General features: G+C 44.5%; 1 pseudogene; it reads right to left on the bottom strand.

Moving 5' to 3' along the window:
• Window positions 1-902: 902 nt before the first annotated feature.
• Window positions 903-14,058, bottom strand: part of LOC140193902 (paraneoplastic antigen Ma2 homolog) — a 48,635-nt pseudogene continuing 35,479 nt past the window's right edge.

The following is a 14,058-nucleotide window of genomic DNA, read 5'->3' on the forward strand; positions in this document are numbered from 1 at the left end:
TCAAAATTAAAGTCCTCCTCGGTCAGCCTTTTCTCCAATAGTTTTCCTCCAATGGGCCTCACGGGGGCACTAGACATCACCGTAACCTGGGACAAGTGCGCGAGGGGCATCCCACGCTTAAAGGTGATCTCCCTCTCCGTTATGTTCCTTACAATCACCCCTATCTGGCGTGCCTGTACAGCTGAGGGCCTCTGTAATTCAGGTCTCACCAGCGCCCCAGCCAGGAACCTGGACTCCCCCTCAAGGTCTTCTGGGGTGTCTACTAGCAGTTCCTCGCCCGCCGGTACTCCGGGAAATCTGGGGGTTCCCAACACTAGTGCCACCTCCCCTGGCTGTATCACTTTAGGCCTCGCCTGAGTGCATCACACCGTCCCTCGTTTGCACTCAGGATCCAGCCCCTGGGGGTCACCCACTTCTTCGAACACCACTTGAAACACTGAGTGTACCGAGAGGGTCTCCAGAAAGTTCTCCCCCGCCTTCTCCTTACAGACTCCCAGGAGCCGTCGCACCAGAGGGGAGTTAGTCCCCACCAGCAGGGCGGCGTCACCGGTTTTCATCGGATCCGGACAGACCAACACCAACGTCTCAAGGGCTTCCGACACTCCCACATCGCCCTCCGAGAATTCCAATCTCACTGACAAGTACCCATCGTACGGGTAATCACTGTCACTTATACCCCAAATCTCCAGTGCATTAAACGGGGTTACTGGCAAATGCTTCAGATATTTGTTGTAGAACGACCAGTACAGTAAGGTAACCTGCAATCCTGTGTCAAGGATGGCTCTTGCAAAGATTCCCTCTATCTGTAGGGACACGTTGGAACGGGGTCCCACCAGTCCATCCAGAATAAGGGCTTATGCTTTCGGGGGTTCCATGGCTGCTTTCTGGGAACGTGTTTCTCCTCACTGAGTCTCTCCTAAGTTTCCTGACGCCTCTCCCTTCTTCGTCACCCGGGGGCTTGCCCTCCACGGAGCATCTTGTCTCTGACAATCCCTCCAAAAGTGACCCTCTTCCCCACAGCTGTAGCACACCCCTGGTTGCTCACATTCCCGCCAGAAATGCCCCTCTTTCCCACAGTTATAGCACACGCTACCTACCGCCCCTCTCCTCCCAAGACCGCCACTCCCAGCCCACTGCACAGGCCATCCCCCGAAGGGGGTACTCTCCCTGTCCATCCCCTCAAGTAAGGAGTCCCTACCCCCCGGGACCCCTTGGATTTCTGGGTTCTCAACCCGGCCACCACCTCCTGTACCGCTGAGGATCGTCCCTGGAGCCCCCTTTCCGGCCTAACACGCTCTCAGCTTCCCGCACCTCTCCAATCAGCTGCCCGAATGATGGAGGGGGGGCTCCTTTTATAGGACTGCCAGAGACTCCAAGCCACCTTGTCCTCCTCTAGGGAACCACCAAATATCTGACTCATCCTCAACCTCACCACTTCATCTGCCTTCACTACCCCTCAGCGCCGCAACCCAGTAAGCATTCTCTCCAGCCGAAAAATGTATTCTGAGAGCTTTTCCCCTCTACTCTGCCCCATGTGGTGAAACTCCGCTAAAAGCTCCCAGGAATCTCCCGACATTCCAAACGCTCCCTCCAAAGCTTCTAGATTCTCTGCCAGGGAAGCCAAGGGCTGTTCAGCTTTCAGCTCCCGGATGACACAGGCCACCCCTCCCCTCAAACTTTCCACCAATCGCTGTCACTTTTCCTCATCCGGGCCTGACCACGACTCTAACAACTGGGACGTATTCTCAATCCATACCTCATAGTCGTCCTCCCCTTCCGGGGTGGGTGTGGCACCTCAGAAAATTTTCAGCTTCAGGCAGGGCCCTTCAGCCCTTCTCACCAGGGAGGTAATGGCAGCTGCTAACTCAGAGCTCTCAGCTCTAGCTGGGAGATGGGGCCTGGCCAAGCCTTCCCACTCTGACCCCCCCCCCCCCCACCACTGGCTACTGGCACCTCCCCTGGGGCCTCATCTAGCTCCTCCTCTGGTGTCTCCTTACTTTCTTCCTCCGGGATGGTGTGGAAGCCCCACGGTCCCCCCTCCCCCGGACGCTGACCGTCGCTGGCAGTTCCAACGTCATGACATCAGGACTCGTACGAACCAACACCCAGCTGGATTCCACTTCCTTACCGCACCTTCTAGCTACCAGTTCTACCTGCCCTATACCTTTAATCAAACTCACCCCTCGCACTAGTACATCTCCCGAAGTGCGGAAATCCACTCCACTTAGCACACACGCATGATTAAACGGTACGTCCTCTAATTCACACCAGTTTACAATCTTATCTCGATCCACCTTCGCACTACTTAACGTGGCAATTTATACAGTTTACCGAAAATTCAATCCCAGATGTTGGCCCCCACAAATGTAACACTCAGCTATATCGGCTCGTGTTTATCTAGGGGAAACCCTGTCCACCACCGCTTGTCTCCCAGTTGCGTCGGTTGCAGTGCGATGCCACCTGCTTCGACCTCAAACTTCAATCATCAGACCACATACAATGTACATTTTACAGATTACACTTTATAAATCTTACTAGGACTATGAGATTAATAGAGATACAATATAAAAAGAAAAGAAAAAGGCACCAGACTTATCAAAGTTCAATTTCTTTGTGCACACAGTTGGAGCTCAAATACACGGGACCGTCTTTCTTCACCCTGCGATCCACTCCGACCCCTTCGACTCGCAGCTCGGGTCTACCCAAAGTGATCCACCAGAGCGCTCCCAGCACGTCCGTCTTCTTCCCGGTCTCTCCTCCAAAAGCCCGCCAAAGACACCGTTTCCCAGCCATATGAGACAGAATATCACCCCAGAAAAGAATAACATGGACACCCATTGGTTCAATCGCTCTCTTATCAATAATATAACCCAAACAAACCGCAGCGAGAGAACCTTCTCAGCATTTAACATCACAAAGAAGCCATTTTGATTAACATACGCAATAACATAAAAAAAGAAACCCCTAACATTTATTTCCCCTGAAATAAATGCCAATATTGCATTTGCCTTATTTACCACAGACTCCACCTGTAAATTAACCTTCTAGGTGCCTTGCACGAAGATTCTTAAGTCACTTTGTACCTCTGATATTTGAATCTTCTTCCCATTCAGTCCACACTATTGCTCCTTTTACCAAAATGCATTATCATACATTTCCCAACACTCTATTCCATCGGCCACTTTTTTGCCCATTCTTCTAATTTGTCTAAGTCCTGCTGTATTAGCATTGCTTCCTCAGCACTACCTACCCCTCCATTTATCTCTGTATCATCTGCAAACTTTGCCACAAAGCCATCAATTCCATTATCTAAATCATTGACAACTAATTTGAAAAGCAGTGGTCCCAGTACTGACCCCTGAGGAATACCACTCGTTACTGGCAGTCAACCAGAAAAGGCCCCCTTTATTCCCACTTCTGCTTCCTGCCTGTCAGCCATTCCTCTATCCATGCCAGTATCTTTCCTGTAACACCATAGGATTTTATCTTGTTAAGCAGCCTCATGTGTGGCACCTTATCAAATGCCATCTGAAAACCCAAGTAAATGACATCCACTCCCTCTCCTTTGTCCACCCTGCTTGTTGCTTCCTCAAAGAACTCTAACAGATTTGTCAGGCAAGGTTTCCCTTCACAGAAACCATGTTTACACTGAATTACTTTATCAGTAGTGTCCAAGTACTTTGAAACCTCATCTTTAATAATAGACTCCAACACTTTCCCAACCACTGAGGTTAGGCTAACTGGCCTATAATTTCCTTTCCTTTGCCTTCCTCTCTTCTTAAAGAGTGGAGTGACACTTGCAATCTTCCAGTCCTCTGGGACTGGATAACAGATCTCCTCTGTTACCCAGCTGTTACTATGGTTGCCATGGTTACTGCTAATGTGTTCCTGATTTGAGACTTTGTTCTCCACTGCTCCTATTGTCCATGTTTCTCCATTACTTTCGTCATCTGATTCCTTTGTTTTTCCATAACTTCTTTTTCAAGAACAACAATCATGAAGTTCACAACCTCCACATCAACCTAAACCACTTCAACATCTCTTGGTGTCCAACATTTGTCTGGAACATCTGACCTCGTGATAAATGGGGCAAAATTTGCCGAGGCTTTTGTTTTACTTCTCCGTCCCACTCCCGGTATGACTTCTCTGTTTGTGGCTTCCTACACTCTTCTTGGAAGAGTACAGGAGGCCAAAAATATCTGTAACTGCCAGAATAGCAACCCATCTTCCACTTGAGCATATTGCACCCCTCAAGACTCAATACTGTATTCAACAGTTCCAGGTAACAGATTTTCCTCTTTTATCAGCACTGGCCTGTTCTGATATGAGGTCACCTTTTGGTAAAACTAGCTCAATTTTTTTTCTCTCTGTCTTCACAGATATCATCTGATCTAGATTCATGGAGACTCTGTCATATTGTTTTATTCCTCACTCTTTGGATATTCTTGATCTCCAGACATTATCTCACCCCCCTCCAGCTCTCTGGTAACTTAGAGCGTATTCATATTCTCCTTTTCCCAGTTCTAGCAAAGGGTCATTGATATAAAATAAATTCCTCCATGAGCATGTCTCAGATTACCTCTGGAGTAAAATATAGCTTTATGGTCCCTGTAATATTTTTGGTCCCCTTATTCTGGCTTTGTATCCTGCTCTTACCCTTTTTGGAATTTCTTTCTTATGAATCAATGTATCCTTATCTCCTTCATTTCTTAAAAAGCTTCTCAAAATCTTTCTTTTATCTCAAGCTATCATTATCTGTTCTTTCGCTCCAAAGCATCTGCTATTTGCTTCCTTCCCATTCCACATTATCATAGAACATAGAACATAGAATACTACAGCACAGTACAGGTCCTTCGGCCCACAATGTTGTGCCGACCCTCAAACCCTGCCTCCCATATAAGCCCCCACCTTAAATTCCTCCATACACCTGTCTAGTAGTCTCTTAAACTTCACTAGTGTATCTGCCTCCACCACTGACTCAGGCAGTGCATCCCACGTACCAACCACTCTCTGAGTAAAAAACCTTCCTTTAATATCCCCCTTGAACTTCCCACCCCTTACCTTAAAGCCATGTCCTCTTGTATTGAGCAGTGGTGCCCTGGGGAAGAGGCACTAGCTATCCACTCTATCTATTCCTCTTATTAACTTATACACCTCTATCACGTCTCCTCTCATCCTCCTTCTCTCCAAAGAGTAAAGCTCTAGCTCCCTTAATCTCTGATCATAATACATACTCTCTAAACCAGGCTGCATCCTGGTAAATCTCCTCTGTACCCTTTCCAATGTTTCCACATCCTTCCTATAGTGAGGCGACCAGAACTGGACACAGTACTCCAAGTGTAGCCTAACCAGAGTTTTATAGAGCTGCGTCATTACATCGCGACTCTTAAACTCTATCCCTTGACTTATGAAAGTTAACACTCCATAAGCTTTCTTAACTACCCTATCCACCTGTGAGGCAATTTTCAGGGATTTGTGGACATGTACCCCCAGATCCCTCTGCTCCTCCACACTACCAAGTATCCTGCCATTTACTTTGTACTCTGCCTTGGAGTTTGTCCTTCCAAAGTGTACCACCTCACACTTCTCCGGGTTGAACTCCATCTGCCACTTCTCAGCCCACTTCTGCATCCTATCAATGTCTCTCTGCAATCTTCGACAATCCTCTACACTATCTACAACACCACCAACCTTTGTGTCGTCTGCAAACTTGCCAACCCACCCCTCTACCCCCACATCAAGGTGGTTAATAAAAATCATGATTTTAACCACTAAAAATTAAGTATCAAGAAGTTTTTAAATTGCTATCTTTCCATAACGATTTCTAGCCCCAAGTAGTTGATGTGGCTTTCTGATATCTGTGATCTATTGTACAATACAACCCGTCTGTTATATATCATCCTTTTGAAATAGGTTTATTGATTCAAAAGTTTGTGCCCTGATCCCAGATTCCAAATTCGAGGAGTGATTGATAAGTTTGTGGCCTAAGGTAAAAGGAGTCAATTTTAGAAAACCTAGCATTTTTCCTACATTTACACACTTAGTCCAGCGGTCATGGAGCATACGGATCCCTTCTTTGTAGAAGCCGGCGTCTTGGACCTCCAGAAGTGGTCCACAGCAGGGGTGATTGATATGTTCGTGGCCTGAGGTAGAAGGAGATGAGGAGAAACTTCAAACTTTCTGCATTTTCGCTCAAAGAGTTGAGCTGTACGTGCATGTAATGAGAGCTGTATAACTCATCTCCTTCTACCTTAGGCCACGATCTTATCAATCACCCCTGCTGTGGACCACTGCAGGTCTAAGATGCTCTTGTTACATGCACGTGCAGTTCAACTCTTTGAGTAATAATGCAGAAAGTTTGAAGTTAATAGCTATCTCCTTCTACCTTAGGCGACGAACTTATCAATCACCCCTGCTGTGGAACACTTCTACAAAGAAGGGATCCGTATGCTCCATGACTGCTGGACTAAGCGTGTAAATGTAGAAGGGGACTATGTTGAAAAATAAATGCGCTACATTTTCTAAAATTGATTCCTTCTACCTTAGGCCACGAACCTATCATTCACCTCCACTCCTCCCCCCCCCCCCCATAATTTGTGGTAAAATTGTTATTGTCAGTAAATGTTTGTGATATATATTTCTTGGCTGAGGCCAGAATTTTTATTAAAGTAATGCATTTATGTTTCTGACATATACACGTAATCAGAAAGTTTCATCAAGTTTCCAGATTTTTCCAACAATTGAATTGCTCTGAGACGCAGCACAGAATCATCCAAAAGACATGTTGGACCATAGGGTTTTCCAAATCTCTCAACTCCAAAGGTTAACTTACAAGAGAAAAAAATGCAGAAAATTGGACTGCATTCCCTTGGATTTATAAGCTCAAAGGAATGATTGGACCAAATCTTTAAAAGGCATTGATAGTATGGAAAGAGAAAATTACTTCTGCTAGTTGGACTATGAAAGCAGGCAAAGAAAATTATAACTTACACAGAGTGACGTCACTGTACATTTCAATGTAAATATCGTGCTTGAAGTTTCCATTTCTCTTTCTCCTATTACATCATTAGCATCTGGTTTACCTATGTTTTGCATGTAAGAAAAAAAGGGGGGAAATACTGTGGGTGTATTCACAAATTCTATTATCCTTGTGAAAATAAAATGACCTTTTCCTGATCCCTTGCATCCATTTGACTTGGATTCAGTCACAATGGAAACTCTGACCTTGTACTATCGCCCATTTTAAACAGCATTTTTCCAAATCCCTGGATCTCTTAGGCATCAATAGAAGTCTAACAAGAATTCCAAGAGGGAGGAAGGAAATCAGAAAAGGGAATGGCTGTTACGCACCTCAATCATAGAGACTGCATTCAGTTACATAAGTCTCCTCCAAGTGGCACAAATCACTGCTGCAACAGAAGAAAATGGGCAAACTTTTCACTTCTCAAGACAGTGTTGAAGAGCTGCTACCTCAAAATAGACCACCATAGAACCATAGAACCATAGAAACTACAGCACAGAAACAGGCCCTTTGGCCCTTCTTGGCTGTGCCGAACCATTTTTTGCCTAGTCCCACTGACCTGCACAGGGACCATATCCCTCCATACACCTCCTATCCATGTATCTGTCCAATTTATTCTTAAATATTAAAAAAGAACCCACATTTACCACCTCGTCTGGCAGCTCATTCCACACTCCCACCACTCTCTGTGTGAAGAAGCCCCCCCTAATGTTCCCTTTAAACTTTTCCCCCCTCACCCTTAACCCATGTCCTCTGGTTTTCTTCTCCCCTTGCCTCAGTGGAAAAAGCCTGCTTGCATTCACTCTATCTATACCCATCATAATTTTATATACCTCTATCAAATCTCATTCTTCTACGCTCCAGAGAATAAAGACCCAACCTATTCAACCTTTCTCTGTAACTGAGTTTCTCAAGTCCCGGCAACATCCTTGTAAACCTTCTCTGCACTCTTTCAACCTTATTTATATCCTTCCTGTAATTTGGTGACCAAAACTGAACACAATACTCCAGATTCAGCCTCACCAATGCCTTATACAACCTCATCATATCATTCCAGCTCTTATACTCAATACTTTGATTAATAAAGGCCAATATACCAAAAGCTCTCTTTACGACCCTATCTACCTGTGATGACACTTTTAGGGAATTTTGTATCTGTATTCCCAGATCCCTCTGTTCCACTGCACTCCTCAGTGCCTTACCATTAACCCTGTATGTTCTACGTTGGTTTGTCCTTCCAACGTGCAATACCTCACACTTGTCAGTATTAAACTCCATCAGCCATTTTTCAGCCCATTTTTCCAGCTGGTCCAAGTCCCTCTGCAGGCTCTGAAAACCTTCCTCACTGTCTACTACACCTCCAATCTTTGTATCATCAGCAAACTTGCTGATCCAATTTACCACATTATCATCCAGGTCATTGATATAGATGACAAATAACAATGGACCCAGCACTGATCCCTGTGGCACACCACTAGTCACAGGTCTCCACTCAGAGAAGCAATTCTCTACCACCACTCTCTGGCTTCTTCCATCGAGCCAATGTCTAATCCAATTTACCACTCTCCATGTATACCTAGTGACTGAATTTTCCTAACTAACCTCCCATGCGGGACCTTGTCAAAGGCCTTACTGAAGTCCATGTAGACAATATCCACTGCCTTCCCTTCATCCACTTTCCTGGTAACCTCCTCGAAAAACTCCAACAGATTGGTTAAACATGACCTACCACGCACAAAGCCATGTTGACTCTCCCTAATAAGCCCCTGTCTATCCAGAATGCCTAGCTTCAAGCACCTTCGAAGCTGGAGAGATTGTATGATTGCTGTTAGGACAACTTAACTAATGCACAAGCTTGAATCGTGTAGAGGACTAAGGAATCTACAAAGGGAAATGGGCAGGTTAAGTGAGAAGGAATCAATATGGCTAACTTATTCTGGCTGAGGGGAGATCTCATGGAAGTTTATAAGATGATGGAGAAGACTGCTAGAATTGATTTCCCAGGGTAAAAATGTCAGGTACTAGAAGACACGCACTTAAAGTGAGAATGGGAACTTTAAACCAGTTGTGCAGGGCAAGTATTTTTTCACACAGAACAAGGGAAGTGTCCAAATGAGCTGCTGGAAGGAGAGATGGAGGCAAAAATAACAGTGGCACTTGAGATGTTGTTAGATAGACATACAGGATGAATATGCAGGAAATGGGGGCATATGCATTATGTACAGCCAGAAGAAAATTACACTAATTGCCATTGTGTTTATTCCAGACATTGTGAGCCGAAAGGTCTGTTCCTGGCTGAATGCCAGGAGCCAAAGAATGGGAATAAGGAGTGACTGGTAGTGTTCCACAGGGGTCTGCTTTGGGACCACTTCTTTTTACGTTATATGTCAGTGATTTGCATGACAGAATTTATGGCTTTGTGGCCAAGTGTGAGGATGATCTGAACATTTGATAGGCTTCAGTTAGATCCCCCGTTATTCTTCTGAATTGCAGTGATTACAGATCCAGAGCTATCAAATGCTCCTCACATGATAAGCCTTTCAATTCCATAATAATTTCCATCGACCTTTTCACCTAATTCAGCACACCCTTTCTTAGATAAGGGGTCTAAAACTGCTCACGATACACCAATCAGGTCTCATCAGTGCCTTATAAAGCCTCAACAGTACACCCTTGCTATAACTCAGACTTGTAATATAACTCAACTTACTCAGTATTTGGAATAAATAGAGATCTTGATTGTTACATAATAGAAACAGGACCTTCAGCCCATTGCCAATCAGTTACCTAACTACACCATAATCCCATTTTAACTCTTGCATCATCTCACCTAATTCTCCTGTCACCTATTTCTATGAGAAGCAACTTAAAAGAGCCAAATTACATGAAATTATTCTTTAACTTGTGGGAAGAAACCCGTGCATGCACAAAACTCCAGCCACTATCTGGAGAATGTACAGATTCCATGTAGACAATACCCAAGTTTAGGATTGAATATTGGTGCCTGGAACTGTGAAATAGCACCATCAACCACTGCACTATACTTCTGCCCTAGTTGCTCACTCCATTCTACTGAATAATGCTTCCATTCAGTAATTAAATTATGGCAGATTACATCTACAGAATACAGCGAGGGTCATAGTAATTAGCATTGTATTCTTTCTCCAGGTAAAACACATCACATAACGATAGGAGAAGCCAAGATACAGATGTGCCATATAACCGAGCAGGGAGAGAATGTCAATGTACCTCAGACAGAAAGTGGTTTTCTCCGATTTAATGCTAACTATTATTACAAGTCTTTTCCTCATTTTTACAAATCTGTCATGGGTATGTTGAAATGCACTCACAAAGGTTAACGTTACTTTTGTTTTTGTCCTGACATGACAGACAAAGTATCAGATATAAGAGATTCTGCAGATGCTGGAAATCCAGAACAAACCACACAAGTGTTGGAGGAACTCTGCAGGACAGGCAGCATGAATGGAGGGGAATAAACAGTTGACGTTTCTGGCTGAGACTGTTGCAGGAGTCTATGGCAAACAAAAAACTAAATGCAGCTCATTCGACAATGACTTTTCATTTCAGTCACTGCATCAGCATTTTACTTCTCAGACTCTTGACCAATTAGATCAAGTGGGCACAATGACCACACACAAGTTATTTTCAACCCCTTCATTTAAAGGCTGATAGAAAGCATGGCATTTGGTGCATACTGGAATTAGGAAGAGAAGCAAAGGCAGTGTTAGGATGGAACTTAGACTCATAAAGGCTATGCTTCATTACTGTGTTGCCTCACTGAATGCCATGTTGGGGAAAGGTGGCTTCCACTGTCACCAAGAAGACTATTAAAGTTTGCCATTGGGGACAGTCACAGAGACACTGATTATACTGCTGGTGTTTAATTAGTAAAGCAGGGAAGGTGTACCTCGCGATGTATTTGCCCCAGTGGGTATATAACATTTATCCCTTCACTCTTCCTTTCAAAAAATACTCAAACATATCAATCCTCACACCAATTGGAGCAAAATAACTACAGAAGCTAGAAATCCAAAACCAAAACTATTATGGCCGGAAGCATTTAGCGGCTCAAGCAGCATTAAGAGGAAGAGAAGAAGAATCGAGGTTTCAAGTCAGGAACACTTGGCTGGAATGTGTGTCCTTCAGGTATAGGGGTCTCACTGTGACAGTGCCCCTCAACACTGGATATTATTTTTTTTGTACTGCTCCCAGTCATTACTGGTTGGGGTTTTATATTTGTACTCAAGCAAGAACATTGTGCTCCAACCCTTTGGGTGATGAATACTACAGTTTGCTCCAGGGGCAGCTATAATCTCCGATATGTACTGTGGTGCAAAGTCCTTCAATGCTCATTATTCAAGCTGCCAGCACTTTGACAAGCAGTCAGTCACAACCTTTATGTATTTGTGATGGCCAACTTGAAACTCAGATGATCTCCTCTAGTGATCACATGGCAGATAAGCTGACAGTCATGGTAAATTTTACAGGTGTTGGTGAAGTAAGGACACCTGCGGGTCCTGATCTTATAGAGAGAAAATACCTGCTATCGCCTGATGTGGGACCCAGACCTTCCTGAGATGGGACTCGACTGTGGCAAGAAAACTTATCTGCTGATTGCATATCCTGTCTTCTAACAGCTGCCATTGTAATCTTCGTCCATCTACTGATTTCCTCCCTGGTGGGGATTTAGATCTGCTAGGAGAGAGGTTTGATTTTCCAGCATGCCTGCTCAACTTGTTAAACCTAAAAGTCTACACATCATATTATACAAATGATCCATTAACAAAAAAAAATTGACATCCTGCTAGCTTTGTTAGGTTGCCACAGACTGTCAAGCTGTCATTTTGTCTTTCAACGTCCACTGTTCTCAAATCCATAAGTACATCAGGTAAAAGAGGAGATTCTGAATCATTGAACAGTAGTTTTTTTTTATCTTTGGTTAATTTATGTTAGGGTCGTTAAATAAATTTGGCATTTTAAAAACAATGTTAGCCTCGGTAATAGCGACCATTAACATACTGGGCAACACACCCAAAATGCTGAAGGAACTCAGCAGGCCAGGCAGCATCTATGGAAAAGGGAAAACATTCGACGTTTCAGGCCGAGACCCTTCATGAGGACTGGAGAAAAGATGAGAAGTTAAATCAAGAAGGCGGTGACAAGGGAGAAAGTAGTACAAGGTGGTAGGTGACAGGTGAAACCAGGAGAAGGGAAGGGGTGAAGTAAAAAGCTGGGAAGCTGATTGGTGAAAGAGATGAAGGGCTGGAGAAGTGGGTATCAGATAGGAGAGGGCAGAAGGTCATGGAAGAAAGGGAAAAGATACTGTATCCGGTGCTCCCAGTGTTGCCTCCTGTATATTGGTGAGACCCAACATAGATTGGGAGACCGCTTCAGCGAAGACCTATGCTCTAACCCCCAGAAAAAACAGGATCTCCCAGAGGCCACACACTTCAATTCTACTTTTACTCTCATTCCAAAATGTCAGTCCATGGCTTCCTCTACTGCTGCAATGAGGCCACCTCAGGGTGGAGGAGCAACAGTTTATATTCCATCTGGGTATATAAACTAATGCCTAATACCTCCAACCTGATGGCATAACATCGATCTCTCAAACCTCTGCTCATACCCCATTCCCTTTTCCCTCTCTCATCTTATCTCCTTACCTGCCCATCATCTCCCTCTGGTACTCATCCCCCTTTCCTTCCTTCCATGGTCTTCCACCCACTCCTATCAGATCCCCCTTTATCTCTTTCACAAATCAACTTCCCATCTCTTTACTTCACCCCTCTTCCTCTTCCGGTTTCGTCTGTCAACTACCACCCTGTACTTCTTCCTCCCCTCCGCCACCTTCTTGCTGTAACTTCTCATGTTTTTTTTCAAGTCCTGAAGAAGGGTCTCGGCCTGAAACGTCGACTGTACTCTTTTCCATAGATGCTGCCTGGCCTGCTGAGTTCCTCCAGCATTTTGTGTGTGTGCTTGGATTTCCAGCATCTGCAGATTTTGTATTACCCTAATACAAAATACATAGTAAGAGTTTATGCCATTCACTTACATCCTTCAGGGGAATAGTCTGCCATTTTTACCAGATCAACCTTTAGGTTACTCCAATTACACCAATGTGTCTAATTCCAAATGGTTCCTCACTTTGTAATTAGTAATGAAAAATAAAATATCAGTGATGTCCACAACTCATGAATAAATAAACAAAGGAAAATATTGCAATCCGCTAATCCAACCCATTCCTCCAAGAGAACCACAACCTTGTCTTTGGCTTTAGAAGCTTCTGACCCAGAGAGCTCTGTTGGCTGGAGTTAGGGTTGAATGCTTTGGCTATTGGTAGGTTCACCCATGCCAAACAGGTCAAAGGGTAGAGCCAGACTAAAAGTGGTCCTCTGGTCCTCCAAGTTCAGGGCTTCAGCTCAGGGCTAATAACCCTGACTGGTAAGGCAAAATTATTACCGTATCTGAGGGTAATTGTATTCCTGAGTCTCCAGCTGGGACTTGCGTGACTGACAGTAGCAAAAGCCATGAGAAAGCTTCTGGCAGGATGAAAAAAGCCCTGAACATTACCAGAGTTGAAGGGCCTTCATTGCACCCTGAACACCAGTGGTGTAATGGGCAGTAATCCAACCCAACAAGACTCTCTGCTCTGAACACAGAAATCCAATCAACAAGGTTGTATCGATGATGTCACGGTTTAAGGTTTCCAGTTTACAAAGGTGCTGGTGAATCTCAGTGACTTCTGGCTGGTGGCTAATGAAACAAAGAAAACAACTAAGTATATCGTTAATCACTGGTTTTCTGGTAAGCGACCATCTCAAACAGCATGCAGCATCCCTTTGCACTTGGAGGTAAACCGATGCAGCTGAACCAAGGTGAGGCAAGGCAGCAGGCCCGTCTCCAAGAATGAGGGAGACCTGAGGTTCAATCGATTTAAATGCCATCCTGAATTGGAAAGATTGGGTACAGACTGAATTGAGGCACTGGGTCCTGGCCCCAGAGCGAATCCAATGTTT

Source organism: Mobula birostris, chromosome 1 (assembly GCF_030028105.1).
Source record: "Mobula birostris isolate sMobBir1 chromosome 1, sMobBir1.hap1, whole genome shotgun sequence".
In the NCBI taxonomy this organism is placed as follows: Eukaryota; Metazoa; Chordata; class Chondrichthyes; order Myliobatiformes; family Myliobatidae; genus Mobula; species Mobula birostris.